This window comes from Siphateles boraxobius, unplaced genomic scaffold (assembly GCF_051911475.1).
Source record: "Siphateles boraxobius isolate OS27281-9 unplaced genomic scaffold, OSU_SipBor_1 111, whole genome shotgun sequence".
NCBI lineage: Eukaryota > Metazoa > Chordata > Actinopteri > Cypriniformes > Leuciscidae > Siphateles > Siphateles boraxobius.
In genome coordinates this window covers 2,403,763-2,425,984 of record NW_027508713.1, presented here as the reverse complement: position 1 = coordinate 2,425,984, position 22,222 = coordinate 2,403,763, and the positions used below count along the sequence as shown (strand labels likewise).

The 22,222-nt window shown below is 44.9% G+C and overlaps 1 pseudogene across 1 annotated transcript; it reads right to left on the bottom strand.

Moving 5' to 3' along the window:
- Nucleotides 1–367: 367 nt before the first annotated feature.
- LOC143706485 (retinol dehydrogenase 8-like) lies at nt 368–18,224 on the bottom strand (annotated as a pseudogene). The gene is made up of 6 exons (XR_013192981.1): nt 18,119–18,224; nt 3,598–3,759; nt 3,281–3,460; nt 3,049–3,141; nt 2,117–2,300; nt 368–796 (listed from the first exon to the last, which is right to left on the bottom strand). The product of XR_013192981.1 is annotated as a retinol dehydrogenase 8-like (transcript).
- Nucleotides 18,225–22,222: the final 3,998 nt, after the last annotated feature.

The window sequence follows — 22,222 nt, the reverse complement described above, 5'->3', positions numbered from 1 at the left end:
TACACCTATAACAGTTGGGTTCACAAGTTATAATTTACTGAGAGAACACTGTAAAAAGAAGTAACCTGATTTTAAAAGAATTGTTTCAACTTCAGCTAACACTTAAAAATTACTTTTGTTGATAACCTTCTGTTATCAGATAAGTTTATAAATATGAATTAATTTTGAGTTCAGTAAAATTATAATACTACTAATAATAACAATTAATGTAAATTATCACATTTTTATTTATTCTTTTAGGTTATTGGGGGGCACTCTAGGTGCCTGGGGTAACAAAGTATTTTAATCTGCCACTGGTTAAAATGAATCAGCACTTCTGTAACAATATTTGTATGTTTACAATTTAATCTGTACAAAGACAGAGAGAGTTTGAGTGCTTAACCATTAATTATTTGCATCATTGGACCCTTTAGGTGTAAATTCAGTTTAATTAAACATATCCAGATACTGTAGAAACCAGCTGTAAAGAGAAGCACAATGTTCACACACAGGTACATTACTTCATGTTTGTGTGCATCTGTTAGACGAGACGATTGATCTTTGTAAGTATCCACAGGAGATGTGTGTGTTAGATTGGTGAGATGGTTCGTCTCCGTAACCATCCACAGCTCAGGAACTTCATGATTCTCACGCTAACATTCATAACTCCTCCCAGGTTATAAAGCATGTGATAGAAGGTGTGAACAGACAGGCTGCGCGTCTCGTCCGCATACTTCAGCGCCACGATCGGAGTGTACAGAGGATTTGTCAGCTTACGGAACGGAGGACGAGATGACTCGATCACCTTCTTAGTGCACTGCAGAGACAGAGAGAGTGAGTGAGTTTCAATCCTCCTTAGCCTGTTCAAGATAAGCTCATTTGACTTTATTCACATTACTTTTTTCATTATTTAGTCATTTTAGTACATTTCTGTCATGATCCAGGTTCCTCCCTTCTCTGTCTCCCTCTTGTGGTCACATTACACACTCATTCTCTACACTATCACTTTAGTCTCATCAGGTTCAGCTGTTCCAGTTTACCTTAATCTCCGCTCACCTGTTCCTCCTTTCCCCTAATACCTTTTACTATTTCTAACCCTCTCTTTGTCTGTCTCTTTGTCAGTTTATTGCAAGCTATTCATGCAGAATACATTCCTCTTACCTTCGAGTCGTGTCGCGTCTTGTCTTGTCCTGTCCTGTGAGATTCGTGTGAAAGCCTCTCCTCGAGCCGGTATATTTATCTGTACTCTTACACGCTCACTGCACTCTGCCCTGCCAATTCAGACGCTGAGTTCCTGACCAGACGCTGTATCCAGTCGACGGTACCCTCGCTCTCGGCGGGTCTATTCTTCCTCTGCAGTCTCCACTGGGACCTCAACTTCGCCTCGAGTTGCTGCGCATCAGGAGATCCTGTGACAGTCTACTCGCAATTTACGTTCTATTTTCGACAAGCCAAGTTTTCTGTTTTGACTGTTTCCTGAGAGTCCTAAGAAGATTTATGTTCCTTATTGATTCAGTGATTCTCTACTCATTTTCATTAAAGACTGTATTATTGTGAATCTCGCCTTTTGGTTTTAATCTCTCAGCCCATAACAATTTCACATATTCAAACCAATGCAAGATAACTATAATAATACCTGTAATGATAACTATATTCACGTTCATACCAGAGGACAACTATAACGATAACTAAATTAACGTCCACACAAACGGACGATATCTGTAAAGATAACTTTTGGTCTACTTTTGGTCTCCAAGCCAATGGACAATAACTATAACGATAGCTATATTCATGTCCACACCAATGAATGATTACTATAACGATAACTATATTCATGTTCATACCAATGGATGATAACTATAAAGATTTAAACTATTTTTTGCCTCCACACAAACAGATGATAAATGCTTGAGCTTTTTAAAGTCGGTGGATTTGGATTGGCTGTCAATGTTTTAATCATTCATCACCTGGAAGGAAATCTTTCTGAAAGTGATTCCAGCTACATCGTTGCTGTGTGTCATTATTTTAGTAATAATGTGGACATTGCTATTCTCTAAAGAGTTGTTATGATTATTAAAGCTTTGTTTCTAGTTATGGTTCTTGGTGTGAACAGGTATGACTTCACGTGTGTTCTGACCTTAGCGATGTCTTCAGGTGTTTGTCCCAGGCCCTGAAAGAGGTTCACTTGGGTGGGCAGATAGCAGTTCCTGAAGTGAAAGAGCGTCTCAGCATTAGCACCGGCAAACTCTTTCTTAGAAACATCTGTCATCAACTTCATCTCAAACTCTGTGTTTACAGGCCCGGGCTCGATCATCGACACACTGACAGACAGACAGAGATGGGAAAGTACGTCAGACTGCCGTGTGAGGCATCAGCACAGATCTAGAACCACAGGAAGATCCCTCTAGAACCCTCTCAAGCCCATGTAGGAAATATATTTATGATGCTTTTGCTTTAATGACAAAGCTCTTTTAGTTATGGAATATATATTAAAATAATATTTTAGGACAATGTTTAATGGCAAACACTTAGGGCCATATTTTAACGATCTGAAATGCACGTATCAAACGTGAAACGCAAGGAACTCTGTGGGCGGATCTCGCAAATCTAAAATGGGTTGGTCTGAAGTATCCACATTACTCATAGGTGTGAATTGGGCGTAACGTGCAGTAAACCAATCAGAGTGTCATCTCACATTCCCTTTAAAAGCATGCGTGCTTGTTCCATGGCAGATTGCTATTATAATGGCGGATTTGCCAGACGCATGCCAGGAGAGGTTCACAGCCGAGGAGACCGGCGTTCTCGTCAGGGCCGTAAAAGTCAGAGAAGTGACATTGTATGGGGATGGGAGAAACCCACCCAAATTAGCTTCGGTTAACCAGGTGTATAATAATTGGGGTAAATGTATAAGCTAGATTTATGCCTATTTTTTCACATCTTCATGGACACCTCAATGAAAGGGAAAAGTCCACTGTGCGTCGGGTGCAAAATAGGAACGATACATGAGTCATTGTACAAAGTCAATTGTGCTGCGTGCAAGATAGGGCCATTAGTGTCATTATGACTCACGTGACATTAAACTTGAGCAGCTGGATGGCAAGACCTCACACAATCCCTCCGTGGCGAACTTTGGCGCAGAGTGGACGTCATTAAATGCCACACCTGTAAAGAGCAACACAAATCTGTTTTCTGTTTCTGTACACCGATGTTTCAACTTGTGTCATTCAGCAGATCCTCATGAAATGTAAGAGCTCTTCTACTGTTCTTCAAGAAGAAGTAACTGTGCGTCTGACTGTCTTACCATGCAGGCCCAGCACACTGCTGATGACGATGATGTGTCCAGACCGTCTCCTCTTCATGTCGGGCATGACCTCTTTAATCATGCGCACAACACCGAAGAAATTGGTCTCGAACACCTGCTTCATGTCGTCCAGACTGAGAGCCTCAATGGGTCCCACCAGACCGACACCAGCGTTATTGACTACAAACACACAGATGAATTCTGGCTGAAGCTGAAGACTTAAAAGAGAAACTGACGCTCAGATTCATCATCTTAACCTGAGCACGAATTAACAGAAGCCAGCAGAGACAGATCTGTGAGTGTGTGTTTGTACTCACTCAGTATGTCTATATGTCGATCTTTGATGCTGTCGACACACTGTTTGACAGATTCATCACTGCAGACGTCCAGTGTGAGCAGAGACAGAGTTCGTCCGTACGCGTCTCCAGCCTCTTCAACCAACTTATCCTTAAGCTTATGATCCCGCATCGTAGCTATGACTGAACACACACAGAGAGAGAGAAAGAGAGAGGACTAGTTACTGAACACATAAACACACAAATGAATGAGTCAGACTTCACAGAGAGCTTCAACTCTCCCATTGTCAATACAAGATCTTGGCCAAAAAAATGAATGCAGCTCTTGATGGAAATATGTTTTTTTGGCCAGGTATTGTATAATATGAGGGATTGATCAAGTCGTAATCAATCAGATCTGATTCCTATTGGCTGCAGTGAGAATTCTGTCATTATTACTCACATAAACATCAGATTAATTTCAGAAACAAACTCAACAGCCTCCAAACAGCCATTGAGCTGCTGAAACAATCCTTTTATTCTAAAGCTCTGAGTCGATGAGTTCATTACTCTTACCATGCTAATCACAGCATAGTAATCTGAGATCTCATTCAAACTCTGTAATAGCTCTTTTCATTGTTGTTTATGCAGCATCAAACTGAACTGAATTAACATTGTACATCAACACTGTGATTGAACTTAATTGAATCAGCATTGAGCTGACTCTATGCTACTGTCTTCAGTTGGGCTGCTTATAGCTGAACTGAGCTGGTTTCATAATGAATGAACTTTACCAGAGCATGCGAGCAGAGCATGAGCGCAGTGGTAACATTTCCTCTGGAGCAAAGAGCATCTTTCTGAAGATTTCTCACTCAGTCCACTCAGGGCTGCTTACTCAACCCAGAATGCCCTTTGTGATGCTGGTTTGAAAATATGTGAAAGAAATAGGGCTGCCCTTGACGGAGGTTTTTCTAGTCGACATGTAGTTGTACATTAAGCCATTAGTCAACTTATCGCACATTTATATTAATTGAATTACTAAAATATATAATGTAAACCATAATGAGTGTTTACATAGGCTATGTATAAGTAATATTGCCTATTCTGAGCTGGCAAAAATAATGATTATGAATGTGTCGAAAATAGTAAGGAGTGAGCAGCCGATATTCAAAACTGAGATTAGTCAAGCAATTAGATCAATGAAAAATAGAAAGGCACCAGCCCCAGATGGGTATCCAATTGAGTTTTATAAATCTTTTGCCCCTAAGTTGATACCTTTATTGTGCCTAGTCTACAAGGGGTCACTCAAACAAGAGAAGCTGCCTACATCTATGACCCAAGCCACAATATCTGTGCTTCACAAAAAGGACAAAGACCCCACTAAATGCGAGTCCTACGCCCGATCGCCAGAAATAGTGATTTCACTAGACGCGCATAAAGCTTTCGATCGGATTGAGTATGGACACCTTCTCAAAACTCTAAGCAAATTCGGCTTTAGTCCAGTCTTCGTTTCTTGGATTCAGACATTGTATGCAGCACCCCAAGCTAGAGTGAGGACTAATAACTTAAATTCGCAATATTTCAATGTTCAGAGAGGGACACGACAGGGTTGTCCATTGTCCCCTCTTCTCTTTGACCTGGTCATTGAGCCACTTGCTGCGGCATTGCGCGGTAATAACAATATACGGGGTATCACGAGGGGCGGCCTGGTTCATTAAGTGTCTTTGTATGCCGATGATTTGCTGATGTTTTTATCAGATCCAGAGACTTCAATCCCAGAATGCCTAGACACCATTTCTAAATTTGGTAAATCTTCTGGGTTCAAGATTAACCCCACCAAAAGTGTTTTGTTTCCAATTAATGTTTTGGCTCGGAATCGATCCTTTGACTCATACCCATTCAAGACTACAGAGGGCCCCATTACATACCTGGGAGTAAGTGTCACAAGTAGATATAAGGACATATTCCAAAATATCTTCAAATCAGCCTTAGGTCAGATCAAGGAGAACCTTAATCGTTGGTCTATTCTGCCTCTGTCCCTGGCTGGACGTGTTAATTCAATAAAGATGGTAACGTTACCTAAGGTCTTGTACTTATTCCAAACAGTCCCAATCTTCATACCCAAATCATTCTTTAAGGAGCTTGACAGGCACATCAGTACATTTATATGGAACAAAACTATACCTCGTGTACGGAAAACGGTTCTCGAGAGAGACGCAAGGAGAAGGCTGGACTAGCTCTACCAAATTTTCTATACTATTATTGGGCTGCAAACATTAAAAAATTAGTGGTATGGTATGGAGCTTCTATTGATGGGAGTAGCCCAAGTTGGTGTCTAATAGAACAACATTCGTGCTCGCATGTCTCTTTGGCCTCAATGCTGTGTGCTCCACTGCCAGTGGCAGTGGGTGCAAATACGGACAATCATATTGTAAGAGGCAGCTTACGCATATGGACCCAATTTCGCAAACATTTTGGTCACATACAAGCTTTGGTGTCAATGCCTCTATCCTCAAACTTTCTTTTTAAGCCATCGCTTATAGATACGGCCTTTTTCACCTGGGCTAGAAAAGGCATAAACAGTGTGGGAGATCTCTTTGTAGATGGCATGTTCGTTTCTTTTGATTATTTGGTTAATGAATTAAGCTTACCAAAAACACATTTTTTTAGGTATCTTCAGGTCCGCGATTTTGTCTGTTCCCAGTTTAGTTCATTCCCCTTAAAACAAAATATCGGCCCTCTTGATCATTGTCTGACAGTTAAGCCCCATCTCTCGGGTGGTGTCTCCCAGCTGTATGCTGCCATTCAGGACATGAAATGCCCATCTCTTCTGTCTCTCAAGGTACAGTGGGAGGAGGATCTAAATACAGAATTGACGGACGAAATTTGGCAAAGAGCTATACATAAATAGTATACACATCGTCTATCTGTGTTAGTCACAGGTTGATACGATTCAAAGTATTTAATCGCCTGCACCTCTCTAGGACCAAACTGGCCAAAATATATCCTGATGTATATCCCAACTGTACATGTTGTCACCAAGCCCCCGCTTCTCTGGCTCACATGTTCTGGTCATGCCCAAGCATAGGCACATTCTGGTCGGAGATATTTAATACATCCACCTACATTTGTAAAAAGAATATCGATCCAGATCCTATCATTGCAATATTTGGGGTGGTACATAGTAAAACTAGGGTTTCAAGAGGCCAATCTCAATTAATAGCATTCTCTACACTGTTAGCCCGCCGACTAATTCTTACAAATTGGAAATCTTCCTCACCCCCAAAACACTCACGTTGGGTGTGTGAAACTATGTCATTCCTCTAGCTTGAAAAGTTAATAAATACAGTCCAAAACTTGGTTTCAGAATGAATGGCAACCTTTCTTGGATTATTATGAAAATGCATTTGATGCTAAATTTTTAGATTAAAAATGTATGCTCTCGTCTCCCCTTCTCTCCCCCTTTTCTCTTTCTTTCCCCCCTCTTTTTTTTGTGTTCGGTGTGCATTCTCAGTATTTGTATGAACCTTGGATGCCAATCTGCGATGAAAGGGGATATGAGAGATAATGTATACAAAGTATGAGGTTTGTGGATGGGGATGCAGAATGTAGGTTGGTATGTTTGTGTTATGTACATTTAAAACAATAAAAAACACTTTGAAAGAAAAAAGAAAAAATATAATCAGAAAAGAAAAAAAATAGTAAGGAGACATTTCATTTGTTTATCAATGACTACTGTTTTCTGTGTCAGTGTCAGCTGCAAAGTTGAAGTTGACGATGCTGACGCAATCTCCACAGTATATTGGACACGTCTATCTGGAGAAATGCAATTTTCCTATGGATTATATAAGCATGGAGAGGGTTAAACCTCACCATCAGAGGGAGGGATGGCCTCCTCATTCTCTGAGACCTCGAGAAGGCCCTCGTCATCTTCATCACCTGAACCGGCCGGTTCGTCGATGAACAGGAGGTTGCCCACAGGATTGGACTGGTCAGCCAAGTTGAAGGATGTTGTGCCCCGGGAGGCCCCCGTTAGCATGTCGTCGTCACCGTGTCCCCTATCTGAGTCACAAAGGCCAATCTCATGCCAACTTTAAGACTGTGCTGCAGGAGCTTCTTAGGCAGCATTAGGTAATGGCTACAATTCTCCACATTCTCCAAAGCCTCTTCTGTGTGCTTTGTACCAAAGCATACCAAACACGACACTGAGGAGGGTCTTTAGCGGCGATCGGCACACCACGCGCGGGCGGGCAGGCACGTATTAAGCTGTTCCCGGAAGATGCAGCAGATTTAGAGAGCGACATACCGCCGAAAAACTCCAGTAAAATCCATGGCGGGCAGCCGTGTAAAGGAGAGCAGATGAGATAATGCAAGAGCGTAGGTGGGTCAGGATGCAAAACACAGCTAACCTAGGCTGAATAAAAGACTGTCACATCTGGCAGAGGCTGATCTGGCGATATGTCCTACTGGTACGGATGCTCTTCCGGACATAGGTGGATCTTAAACACAATATGATGCCTTCGACACGGATCGTCATTTCTAATTTGACATAACATTTTTGTTTGTTTTATTGTTGAACTACAACAAAGTAAACTGAAATTAAATGTTTAAATTAAATGTAAATTAATTAGTTTTTTTCCTGTAAATGAGCAATTCAAGGTGCAGCACCGCGTGCTTTGCAACACTTGACGTCAATTAACATCAACAAATTAAACGCAATAATGGAAAAATCAAGGCAGTGGCACACAGACAAGAGAAATTGTAAAAAAGTTTGGCAAGTTAAGTTTTTATTCATGGAAGTCAAATCAGTCTGTTGCTGTTCTAAAAGAATACAATATCCGTCGTCATTATGAAACAAAACATATTGCAGCTTTCTCAAAGTACAGCGGCGAGGCGCGAAAACAGAAGGCTAACGAGCTGCTTGCTGAACTTCGATATGAACAGAGTGCGCTGCTACGTCCTTCATCAGCACAAGAAAGCAGCACACGGGTCCGTTATCAGATTTCCGATCTAATTGCTAAAAGTGGAAGAGCCTTCGCTACTGGAGAGTTCGTCGAGGAATGTCTTGCAGTGGCTGCAGAAGTAGTTTGTCCTTCTCAGGTACGAATGTTCTCACAAATTAGCCTGTCAAGAAATACTGTTACCCGACGCATAGAGGACATGGCTCAAGACATCGGCGAGCAAATTAAGACAAAGGCAAGTGTGTTCTCTGCCTATTCAATAGCCTGCGACGAGAGCACCGACATATCCGATTCCGCACAGCTGTTGGTATTTTTGCGTGGAGTAAATGAAACTTTTGATGTGACACAAGAGCTGGCTGGCATTGAGACCCTTTCTGGTACTACTAAAGGAGAAGATCTCTTTTTTGCTGTTGAGAGAGTGTTGGGAAAAAATTAATTAAATTGGGAGAAGATGGCCGGCATTACAACTAACAGAGCGCCGGCAATGGTAGGGAGGAAATCTGGCCTTGCTACATTTGTGTCTCAGAAAGTCAGTGAATGTGGAGGAAAAGTTGTTAGGTACCACTGCATTTTACATCAAGAACAACTATGTGCTAAATCTGTCGGGCTTGTGGATGGGATGCGTGACGTCGTCAAAATTTGTCAACAATATACGCTGCAAGGCGCTTTCTCACCGACAGTTCAAGACACTGATGGATGAGATGGATGCGCAATATGGTGATGTGTTGTACCACCAGGAGGTCAGATGGCTCAGCCGTGGAAAAGTTCTCAGGAGATTTTTTGATCTGCGTGATGAGATCAGAGTTTTTCAGGAAAGCAAGGATGGTAATATAAGTGCCCACTAATAAGAAATGGCTCTCTGACCTGGCTTTCCTTGTGGATGTAACAGAGATGCTCAATATTTTGAATGTTCAGCTCCAGGGAAAGGACCAGATTATCACCCAGCTTTTTGATCACGTCAGAGCCTTCAAACAAAAACGTCTCGGTTACATATGGTAACCCTCGTTCCCTGAGGGAGGGAACGGAGACGTAGGTCATGACTGACCAATAGGAATCTCGCTAGAGAGGCCAATCTACTTCGAGTGAAACTAAAACAAGCCAATACACATTGGCGTGCAATCATTTGCATCAGCTGCGCGCCCTCGTTAGCGCGGGTAAAAACGAGCAGCTGGTGCGATTGCACACTAGTTTTTTGCTGAGGAGCCAAGCCTGAGAAGCTGGCCGCCCCGGCGGGCGGCAGCGGATGTGGCGACGGGACCTACGTCTCCGTTCCCTCCCTCAGGGAACGAGGGTTACCATATGTAACCGAGACGTTCCCTATCGGTCAGTCACTACAACGTAGGTCATGACTGACCAATAGGAATCCCTACCAAAGCGCCACAGCCGCTGCACCCCATCCAGCGCCCCCGTGCAAGCCTCTACACCTTCTTGCCTGGAAGGACGATAGGTGGAGGCTTACACAGAGTGAGTCTGACACTGTTGTTCCGTAATAACCCATACAGTGAGATATTGGATAACACTGGGAAAGCGTGCCCTTTCTGTTTAGGAAGGAACGCTGCGGAAGCCACTTCTTCAAAGAGTTATGTGGAAATGCATATGGACTAGCCGAAGGCTGTACTGCATATGAAATAAAGGGTGACTTAGCCCAAGGGAAAGACACGGGCTTCCGATAGGAGCAGCCGTGGAATATACACATATGGGATCCCCGTAGGGTCACACAAATGGAACCCAGCCCAGATCCGGTTCTCAAGGATTCAGCGGATAAGGGCCTGGCGCCGGACGCTCCGCCAAGTCCGGGCCGAGGGGTTTTGGAGGACTCAACAGGTTTTACTCTGGAGCAATAAGGGTGCACAGTAGGGTGCAGCAAGCCGACAGAGCCAGACCTCTCAGTGCTTCTACCCGTCTAGGGTGAGAACACGGGAGGACACCGGCTCTACACGTAGGCTATAGTATCTAGCGAACGTGTTAGGTGTCGCCCAGCCCGCAGCTCTACAGATATCTGTTAGCGAGGAGCCACGTGCCAGCGCCCAGGAGGATGCAACGCCTCTCGTGGAGTGTGCATGCAACCTGAGCGGGCAGGGCACGCCTTGTGTTTGGTAAGCCAAGGCGATGGCATCCACTATCCAGTGGGCCATCCTCTGCTTGGAGACAGCCTTTCCCTTCTGCTGGCCTCCGTAACAGACAAAGAGCTGGTCTGAGGTCCTGACGCTTTGAGTTCTGTCCACGTACATACGCAGAGCGCGAACGGGACAGAGCAAAGCCAGGGCTGGGTCTGCCTCCTCCAAAGGCAGCGCTTGCAGGTTCACTACCTGGTCTTTGAAGGGAGTGGTAGGAACCTTGGGCACATAGCCAGGCCGGGGTCTTAGTACCACGTGGCTGCCACCCGGCCCGAACTCTAGGCACGATTCGTCGACCGAAAATGCGTGCAGGTCTCCTACCCTCTTGACAGAGGCCAGTGCAATCAGCAGCAAAGTCTTCATGGAAAGAAGCTTTAAGTCTACTGACTGCAGAGGCTCAAAGGGAACATCCTGAAGTGCTCGAAGCACCAGGGAAAGATCCCAAGAGGGTATGGAGGGGGGTCGAGGAGGATTTAATCGTCTCGCCCCCCTAAGAAACCTGACGACCAGGTCGTGCTTTCCCACTGCTTTGCCATCTATGTGGTCGTGATAAGCTGAAATAGCAGCAGCATGTACTTTGAGGGTGGAGGGAGACAGTCTACGCTCCAACCCCTGCTGCAAGAAGGAAAGCACAGACCCTATCGGACATCTTCGGGGGTCTTCTCGGCGAGAAGAACACCACTTGACGAACAGGTTCCACTTCAGGGCGTAAACACGTCTCGTGGACGGCGCCCGTGCTGAAGTGATGGTGTTAAGTACCTCAGGGGGTAAGTCACCTAAAACCTCCGCGTCCCGTCCAGGGACCAGACATGGAGTTTCCAGAGGTCTGGACGCGGGTGCCATAGGGTGCCCCGTCTCTGAGTCAGAAGGTCCTTCCTCAGAGGAATGGGCCAGGGAGGGACTGTCACAAGGAGCATGAGTTCTGGGAACCAAGTCCGGGTGGGCCAATAGGGAGCCACCAGAAGGACCTGCTCCTCGTCCTCCCTGACTTTGCACAGTGTCTGCGCAAGTAGGCTCACTGGGGGAAACGCATATTTGCGAAGGCCCCGGGGCCAGCTGTGTGCCAGTGCGTCCGTGCCGAGTGTTCCCTCGGTCAGGGAGTAAAACAGCTGGCAGTGGGAGGTCTCTGAGGAGGCAAACAGGTCTACCTGAGCCTCCCCGAACTCTCTCCAGATCAGCTGAACCGCCTGGGGGTGGAGTCGCCATTCTCCCGGGAGCACAGCTCGTGATAGCTCGTCGGCCACACGGTTGAGCAAGCCGGGGACATACATGGCTCGAAGCGACCTCAGATGCTTCTGACTCCAGAGGAGGAGATGGCGGGCGAGTTGCGACATGCGACGGGAGCGTAGACCACCTTGACGGTTGATGTACGCAATGGTCGCAGTGTTGTCCGTACGGACCAGCACGTCCCTGCCCTGTAGCCGTCTTTTCAAGCGGGTCAGGGCGAGATGTACTGCTAGCAACTCGAGGCAGTTGATGTGCCAACGCAGTTGAGGGTCCGTCCACACCCCTGACACTGCATGCCCGTTGTACGTGGCACCCCAGCCGGTGGCAGAGGCATCTGTGAATACCACAGCATGCCTGGACACCTGTTCCAAGGGGACTCCTGCCCGCAAGAACGAGGGGTCTGACCACGGGCTGAAGGTCTGGCGGCACGCCAGTGTGATTGCCACCCGGTGAGTGCCATGACGCCACGCCCATCTCGGGACTCGGCCGTGAAGCCAGTGCTGAAGCGGTCTCATATGTAGCAGGCCGAGCGGGGTTACCGCTGATGCTGCTGCCATATGCCCCAGGAGCCTCTGAAAGAGTTTCAGTGGGACCGCTGTCCTGCCCTTGAACGTGTTCAAGCAGTTCAGCACCGACTGAGCACGCTGCTCTGTGAGGCGCGCTGTCTGGGCGACCGAATCCAACTCCATACCGAGAAAAGAGATCCTCTGCACAGGGGAGAGTTTGCTCTTTTCCCAGTTGACCTGAAGACCCAACTGGCTGAGGTGCCTGAGCACTAGGTCCCTGTGTTCGCATAGCTGATCTCGAGAGTGTGCTAGTATGAGCCAGTCGTCGAGATAGTTGAGGATGCGAACGCCCTGTTCTCTCATGGGAACAAGGGCCCCCTCCGTGACTTTCGTGAAGACACGGGGGGACAGGGACAGCCCGAAGGGTAGGACTTTGTACTGATATGCTCGACCCTCGAACGCAAAGCGCAGAAATGGCCTGTGTCGAGGAAGAATCGAGACATGAAAGTACGCGTCCTTCAGGTCGATCGCTGCAAACCAATCTTGGGGACGGATACATTCGAAAATGCGTCTCTGCGTGAGCATTTTGAACGGTAGCTTGTGGAGGCTCCGATTCAAAACTCGCAGATCCAAGATCGGTCGTAACCCACCACCTTTCTTGGGTACAATGAAGTAGGGACTGTAGTGCCCTGACCTCATATCGGCTGGAGGGACCGGCTCTATCGCATCCTTCGCCAGTAGGACTGCGATCTCCGCACGCAAGACATGGGCATCGGCTGCTCTCACTGTAGTGGAGTGGATGGCCCGAAACTTGGGGGGACGCCGGGCGAACTGAATCGCATAGCCGAGCCTGATGGTTCGAAAGAGCCAGCGAGACGGCCTGGGGAGCGCTAACCAGGCTCGCAGAGACCGTACAAGCGGGACCAGAGGGACCGTAGGCATACCCGGAGTGGGGCAGCGAGGTGGAACACAGGGACGCAGCTCGGGAGGCTCTCTCTGGGAGGCGGCCCGTAGCGGGGTCTGAGTGTGCTGTGCAGCACTTACCTGGTTCCACGGGGCAGGAGGTGCGGGAGGCGGCTCGATGGCGTTCTCGGACCGTACGCAGCTGCCGGCTGGCGATAGAAGAGGCGGATGAGAGTGGTGAGGATTCTGACCCCCCACTACTCTCCGGGCCCTCTTCGGACCCAGAGATGATAGAAACTGCTCTTTTATTGAAAATTTGGGTACCGCTGGTTTTAAGGCCAGCGGCGGAACACAAACAAAACGAAACAAAGGATTTTCCACCCGGCCCTCTTCCGGGGGAGGGAGCGATGCAGTCATCGTCTCCTGGAGAGCAGTCCCTTCCACCTCTGGGTCGCCCGTCCTAGGGCCGCTTACCTTTGGCTTTGCCGCCCCTCTTGGCGGGGGCCTGGACGGGCGGGGCGCCCTGCCTGCGACTGGCTCCACGGTGCCGCTTGGATGGAGGCTGCTGCTGCGGCGCGGGAGCAGGGGCAGACGCAGGCGGACGCCCACGGCGACGAGCAGACCGAGGAGCCGCGGGCGGTGGGGTGGAGGCAGCAGCTGACCGCCGCGGCAAGATGTGTCTAATGGCCTCAGTCTGCTTCTGTACAGCCGAGAACTGCTGGGCGAAGTTCTCGACCGCGTCGCCGAAGAGGCCGGTCTGGGACACGGGGGAGTTAAGGAACCTGATCTTGTCGGTCTCCCGCATGTCAGCCAGACACAGCCAGAGGTGGCGTTCCTGGACCACCAGTGTGGACATCGCACGACCCACTGACCGCGCAGTGACCTTCGTCGCACGGAGCGCGAGGTCAGTTGCGGCACGAAGTTCTTGGAGAACTTGTGGATCATGACCACCCTCGTGCAGGTCCTTCAGTGCCTTGGCCTGATGAACCTGCAACAACGCCATGGCGTGCATGGCAGAGGCAGCTTCCCCACAGGCCTTGTAAGCCTTGCCGGTCAGGTCCGACGAGTACTTACAAGCCCGGGAAGGAAGACACGGTTCTCCACGCCAAGTGGAGTTAGGGCACAGTTGCATAGCAACGGCCCGTTCCACTGGCGGGATACGCGTGTATCCCTTAGCTGCCCCGCCATCAAGGGTGGTGAGGGAGGAGGATCCACCGAGACGGTTTCTGGCAGTAAAAGGTGCCGTCCACGTCCCTGTGAGCTCCTCATGCACCTCCGGGAAGAAAGGCACTGGGGTGGGTTGCTGAGAACCAGCGCGCGCCACCCCGAGATACCAATCGTCCAACCTCGAGGGCTCGGGACACGGTGGAGGGTTCCACACGAGCCCGATCCTGTTGGCGGCCCGGGAAAGCATGGCCATCATCTCCGGGTCCGACTCGGGCACCGCTGGCACACCTGAAGGAGGCAGCGGCTCCGAACCGTCGTCCGCGGAGAGGTCTGACCCACCCTCCGATGCAGCGATCGACATCTGGTCGTCGCAGGGAGCGCCGAACGAAACGACCGGTACACATCTCGAGGACGGTCCAGAACGTTCCGTTGGCAGCTCAACTGGTTGCGGAGCATGAGAGGAGTGAGGGTTCCTAGGGGGTTGGTTCCCCGAAGGAAGCGCGCTCACTGTAATCCTCAGGTCACCCGTGTCACTGCCCGAAGCAACCCGCGAAGGGGGGTTGGAACGAGGTGCAGGCACGGGGACTCCGCCCCTTTGCAGGAACGTGAGTCTCGACCTCAGCTCCGAGATGGTCATCTTCCCACAATGGGTACATGACTCATCCACGAACGCTGCCTGTGCGTGTTCGAGGCCCAGACACACAAGGCAGCGATCGTGACCATCCCGCGACCCCAGGTAACGACCGCATCCAGAAACACACAGATAGAATGTCATCTTGAAAAAGACACAAACTATCTGTGTAAGCTCTTTTAGAGACTGCTCTCCTTGGTGCTGAAGCACGCAGGGGAACGGTCACAGCGAACACAGACAGGAAAGTGCACCTGTCTGTGCGCGATTCTCTCTCGCTGGTCTTACCAGCCGTAAAAACGGCCGTTGAGCGCTTTAATCGCGCACCTTACCAGCCGTAAAAACGGCCGTTGAGCGCTTTAACCGCGCACCTTACCAGCCGTGAAAACAGCTTTTTTGTTTGCTCAGTTTTAAAACAACAAACAAAGAAGAGAGAGAGAGAAGAGAAAAAGACCGCTCGCGCTGTTGTGCCGTCACGCCCGCACCAAAGTGGAGAGATCCAGAAGAGGCTTGCTTTCAAATTCACTCTGTTCAGCATACGAAGTGCTTGGCTCCGAAGCAAAAAGCTAGTGTGCAATCGCACCAGCTGCTCGTTTATACCCGCGCTAACGAGGGCGCGCAGCTGATGCAAATGATTGCACGCCAATGTGTATTGGCTTGTTTTAGTTTCACTCGAAGTAGATTGGCCTCTCTAGCGAGATTCCTATTGGTCAGTCATGACCTACGTTGTAGTGACTGACCGATAGGGAACTACTGCTCTCAGAAGACATCTCTCAGCAGGTAACAGTAACATTCACAGTTATAATATTCAGGATATTTTTTGCAATTATAATTATATTTTTTTCATTATATTTAGAATTATATGTGGAGTTTACATTTATATTCAGTCATGTCAGCATTTGTATTTTTGTTGTACATCAAGCTGATAAAATTTGCTTAAAATTTGCTAGCTTCTTAAGGCCCTGTTTACATGAGAACGATTCCGGGTGAAAGCGTAAAAATATTTTATCGGATGTGCCTTTCGTTTACACGGCGACGGTGTATTGGGGGCTTAAAAACGCAAAAAAGTGAAACCACCCGCCAGAGTGGAAATCTTAAAAACGCTCCACCATCGCGTTCCCGTCTAAATGGTAAAAACGCAAATCTGCTCACGGTGGCTCTCGCCGCGTACGCGTTTACGTCGCAGGCATGCGCCAGTACAGGAAAATAACAACCAACATGTCGGATTATTTCCATACGTCGGACCTTCAAGTTGCCCTAGCAGCTCTGCTAAACATACAAGAGTCTTTTCTGCAGTTGTACAAAATATTCTCAGATATTGGTGTTGTTGTGTCGCAGTGCTTCACATTGCCACCTAGCCGCCTTGAGTGCATACTACATCGAATTTCACACACTTTTGCGTCACCATATGCACGCGGATTTCCCCCCCCATAACGCTCTCGTCTAAACGCAGAATAAAAAGTGATAACGCAACGCCACTTTTGCGTTTTCTCTTCAGATCGTTTCCGTGTAAACAGCCTTAAATTGTCATGAAATAATAATTTCCTTCTTTTTTCAGTTATTCTATTTTTTCTCCCTCTGTTTTACATGCCTGTCCCAGTATCACACTGTTCTTTCTGTTTCTCATCCCACATGCAGGAAATTTAGCCCATTTTCCCTGTCTTGGAGAGGTAGGTATGGTGGAAGAGAAGGTCCGTGAGTATGATGCTGTTCTCAGCAACCTCCTCCAGGAGTTTGACAGTCGCTTTGAGGACTTCAGACACAACACTGCTGACTTTGAGTTGTTTGCTCAACCCTTCACCATCAGTGTGGATGCAGTCAGAGATGATCTTCAGATGGAACTAGTTGAGCTTCAGTGTGATTCAGAACTGAAACACAAGTTCACATCCCTTCCCTTGACAGACTTCTCCAAATGTGTCCCAGCAAACAGGTACCCAAAGATGTGTAAGCAGGCACAAGTGATGCGGTCTCTGTTTGCGAGCAGACTTTCAGTCTGATGAACTTGAACAAGAGTAAACTCAGAAGCAAAATAACTGACTCTCACCTACATAATATCTTGTCTTTGTCTGTAAGTCAGCTACAGCCCAATCTTGAAAAACTTTGAAAAATAAGGACCAGCTTCATATCTCTCATTTGGTCACTGACATTTCAACCACGTGGTTTTATTATTGCTTGTGTATTTGGCATTGAACTGTATTGTACATTGAACACTTGGGGATTGTTGGTTTTATTGTAATAAGTTCATTAAAATGCAAAACATTAGAAAAAAAACTTCATTAGTTAATCAGATTAAAGTTGTTTTATATGTTTTTGAAATATTATGAAATAAATAAACCCATAGCAACTTTAATGTAATACAGTTTGGCCCACGGCCCTCAATCAAGTTTGATTTTTGGCCCTTCATAGGAAAAAGTTTGGGCATTCCAGATCTTATGGTTATAAAGATAACATCTAAAAATAAACATAACATGCAGGGAACGTTCTGGGTATGTTCTCTTATACAAAAATAAAGAACCAATAGAGAAAGTTTCAGTTCCCCCAAAAAATAACCAAACGGGGACCATATGGGAATGTAATGGGAACGTTCGTGTTTGCTGGGATGATGACGCTATTGTCGTGCTACATTAACTTATTTGATGAATTATCTGATGAAGTTTGCATCGTTTATTCTGTTACTTTCATGTTTAATACTGTGAAGCTGGTTTGAAACGATCTCTGTTGTAGCTAAAACGCGCTATAAACTAAAGGAAATTTGACTTGTTTTATGCCTAATAAAAACAGGTCTGACAAAAATCCTAAACGGATGTTGAATGTCCATCATCCGAATGACATTCCTCTAGGTGAATCCCGTAACATCCTTCTTAACAAAGTGATTCTTCTGAACCCTGACATTTATACCCAGTCGGTTCTTGTTTGATTAATTAATTGTTCCTTTAAGAATGTTTGGCAAACTAAAGTAGCCATCACTGTTCTGTGGTATTTCACCAGAAATTGTTTATGTAGCTATTGATCAGTATTATGTGTGTCTTTGATTATCATTGATTCGTGTCTTACCGTAGTATCGCTTATTCTCGTCTCTCGCGAGCAGCACGGCGATGCCCATCCCGATCCCGGACGAGCATCCGGTGATCAGCACCACTTTCTGGCCCTCCGTTGCCATGGTTTCAGCGGAGTAACGGAGCGCGAGCTGCGTGCGAGTCTCGTCAGCGGATCAGCACACATGAACGCGCCCGGATTACTCAACAGCCTGCGGGATTCATCATTTGCACAGTTTGATAGTGATTTAGCAGATAGAGATCGACCGCCTGTATAAAGTGCACAGTTATACATTATGTTGCTGTTATATTAACATCTTGGTTTTTATATTTAAAAATGCCCTAATGATCAAAATACAACCAAGCACGCGGTTTAGAAAAGACGGCTTAAAATTGTATAAATACTGCACTTGCATATATTGCAATATTGTATTAATTATAATATTGTGTGAATGGTGGAGTATGTTTTGAATGTGCGCACGAGACACAATATTATCCCTCGAGCGTCAATAACGGAGCACGCGCAAAGGGAGTCTTTTTCCGAGGTAATTTACCACACGGTCCGTATAGGCCTATTTGTATACGACTTTTAATTGGATATGATTAAAATATTTTTGTATCTCAGACAATCTTAAAAAAGAAAACACAGAGGAAACTTCAGTCCGGGTGACGCAGAATGATAAGTGAACTTCGAAACATTGTTTGTCACGTGATATCAATTCTGGATAAATTTAAGTCCTGTAGGTCAGTGGTTCCCAACCTTTTTTTGTCTGAGACCCCCTTTTTCCCAAGAAAATATTTTAGGGCCCACTTCACATTTAATGATATTGTCGGTCTTGTAAGCTTGCAGCAAGGATGACAAAATATTTTGTTTTTAAACAAATAGCATGTTTATTACTATAACCAGATATGTTTATGCACAAATAATAGTGTATAATATTGAAAATACTATAACAAAAACATGAGTAGGCAATTTTAAATTTCAAAAACGTAAGCCTAAGAGTAGCCTATTAATTGGCCCTATTTGAAATGCAATAACAAAAATATCGGTATTCACACTGTGTGCAGGAAAAAACTTATTAATATAGCCTATTACAAAATGACTGGTGTCTGGGACCTCGTTGAAAACACATTTTTTTGGTCAGCCAGGTGATCGTGAATAAAATTAGCTAATGTAATATGATCGTTTGGCGCTCTAGCGATTAATAAACATGCGTTTATTAACAGAATAATGCGTTTTGCGGAAGAACATTGTAGCCGGAGCTTCTTCTCTGTTTATGTCTGTGACGAGTCACTGGGTTACACCGCAGCGGTGCGATCCGAACCAGTGTAAAATAGTCCCAATATAAACACGTATTATGTGTACCATAGTGACTCAGGATGAAAATGGATTCATGATGTACTCGCTCATTATATAAATTTAGTAAATTTTGAACACAAAAAAAGTTATGAATTGCTGCTGCTTTAATGCTCACTGTTCAACACTTTTCAAAATTCTCCATTAGCACCTCAATGCAGTACATGAGATCCACGGGGAGGAGTCTCAAATATGCCGCGACCCCCTAAAGAGCTCGCTGACGCCCCCTTGTGGAGCGCGACCCCCCTGCTGGGAACCGATGCTGTAGGTAATATGTAGGCTAATAGAGATTGCTTAAACTTAATAAATGAGTATACACTGTTGATTTCAGAGACCACTGAACTGTCACACGTCACACCTCACGATAATATCGGTATAGTCCTCTAAAAGTCATCTCGTATTATTCTTATTATTAATTTACCTTCATTTTACCAATAAGTCTCATTGAGATTAAAATCTGTTTTACAAGAGAGACCTGGCCAAGGTAGCAGCCATACACAGTAAGATAACATTTACGAATAGGCTACAACAAGTAACAGAAATATAGCCTACATCATCCTTTTAACAAAAACAATCACTCTCTTTATAATACATTTACATTCACCAATAGACACATATTTGTCTAGTTTTAGATTTTTGTGCAAATTCTTCCATGGGGTGCGTATAATTTTTTCTCATGGTTTCTCCTGATTCCTCAGTGTCTCTGTCTCCAATAACAGCATGGGCAAACACACACACACGTGTAAATCCTCTTTTATACATTCACATGCACACAGTCATCAAATCTTTTTTTGGAACATGACACTTTGACATACTGTAATTAAATTATGATTTCATTTTTAATGTTCATTGCCATCCAAAAGAACTTAGAATCTAGATAGCCACACTGTTCTAAATTTTTCATGGAAAAAATTGTTTTGCTCTGTTTTTCTAATGACTAAGGCCTAATTATCTCAAAATGATGAGATAATTTTTTCTTGAAATAAGATGTATTTGCTCTGTTTTTCTGAATTATTGTGTTAATTATCTCAGAATTACGAGATAATTTTTCATGAAAAAAATATTTTGTTCTGTTTTTCTGAATTAATGAGATCCCTACGGAGCTCGTTGTCTAGGTTACTGTGATTGTAAAGAGGTGTCGTTTGTGTTTTAACAACGTTTAGCTCAGGAATATTGATCCGGGAAGTTCGAATAGCCTATGTGAATATATTAGCAACTTCACTGAACTCCTTGAGTTAAGCACTGACCGCATTTCTTTATATTTGAGTCCAAGTTCAAACACTATGAAAAACTCCATTAACGTACGGATCTCTGAAACACTGCCAGCGGGGCATTAAACATGAAGTGTCTGTCCGAGCTCACAACAGGGTTTGCGTGGGAACCTAAATATCTTTGCGAGGGAACGCAAAAGATTTGAAAAAAAAATGTTTATCCCATCCTAATTTTTTTTTCCACCACCAAAAACTCCCAATGTCTCAAACCCAAAGTAAAATAAAACCGGATTAAAATTGAAAGGCGGGACATGTTTACTTCCATGCTAAAATAGAGCTCCTGCAGGATTTCGAGGGATCTCATTAATTCAGAAAAACAGAACAAAATATTTTTTTCATGAAAAATGATCTCATAATTCTGAGATAATTAACTCAATAATTCAGGAAAACCGAACAAATACATTTTATTTCAAGAAAAAATTATCCCATAATTTTGAGATATTAACATAGAAAAACAGAGCAAAACCTGTTTTTCATGAAAAATTATCTCGTAATTCTGTCATAATTAACTCGTTAATTCAGAAAAACAGAGTCGATTTTTTTCCTCAAGTGAATGCAATACGCTTCCGTAAATATCTGTATCTGTACCAATCTAAAAATTATTTGATTTCTATATCTGTATTCAGATAAAAACAGACGTAGGTGGGGGTTTGTCTGAAAGAATGTTCAATTTAAAAAGCTAGTTTTAAATGTAGTTCTGTTCCCTTCATAGTTTCGTACACCTCATCAAATAATTATTTTTTTATCATAATTACTACATTTCTTAATATATCTTTTAATTGTCAGAGAGCCGATAGATTCATAGACTGTTTCAATATACGCACTTGCGCTTCAGGAGACCCGAGTTCAGGTCATTTCATTCACAGAGTTTACACTCATTCACTCAATGTACAAGGTTTAAAACATTTAAATAGACATATCAAATAGTAGAAAATGTGTATGATTTAATATTTTAGTTAATATTATTCTTGACAAAGCTCTGATTTCTGAGAGTCATGCGGAGACAGCAAGTTGCTAATTGATTCACACCCATTCACTTTAGACACACTATGGCATCGTGATTCTAGGGGTTAATGTATAATATCGTGCTATGATACTCTGGTTCACGTGGATGTGTCTGCGTATTTTTCCTATTATTCAGTAGAATTTGTTATTTGTTTTGAAGCCATTATCCGTTCTTTTCCGAATAAGGTATTCGGCTTCAGGCACATTCCTAGTTCTGAATTTTAAAAGATTAATAAGTTTGCTCTAAATTTTTATATTTTAAACTGATCATCAAATTAAATAATAAAATAACATTTGTGATTAATTTAAACATGAAGTGGTTTATGAATCATTGATGTGAACTGATGACAGTATGAATAATCATGGATGTGATGAAGGATCAGCAAACACGGAGGTTAAATTCACTGAAAATAAATCACATCTGATAGTGTTCTTTATTTTTCCACACACTGAGAGATTTAGCAGCGATTCACTAAATGAATTGTGCAGA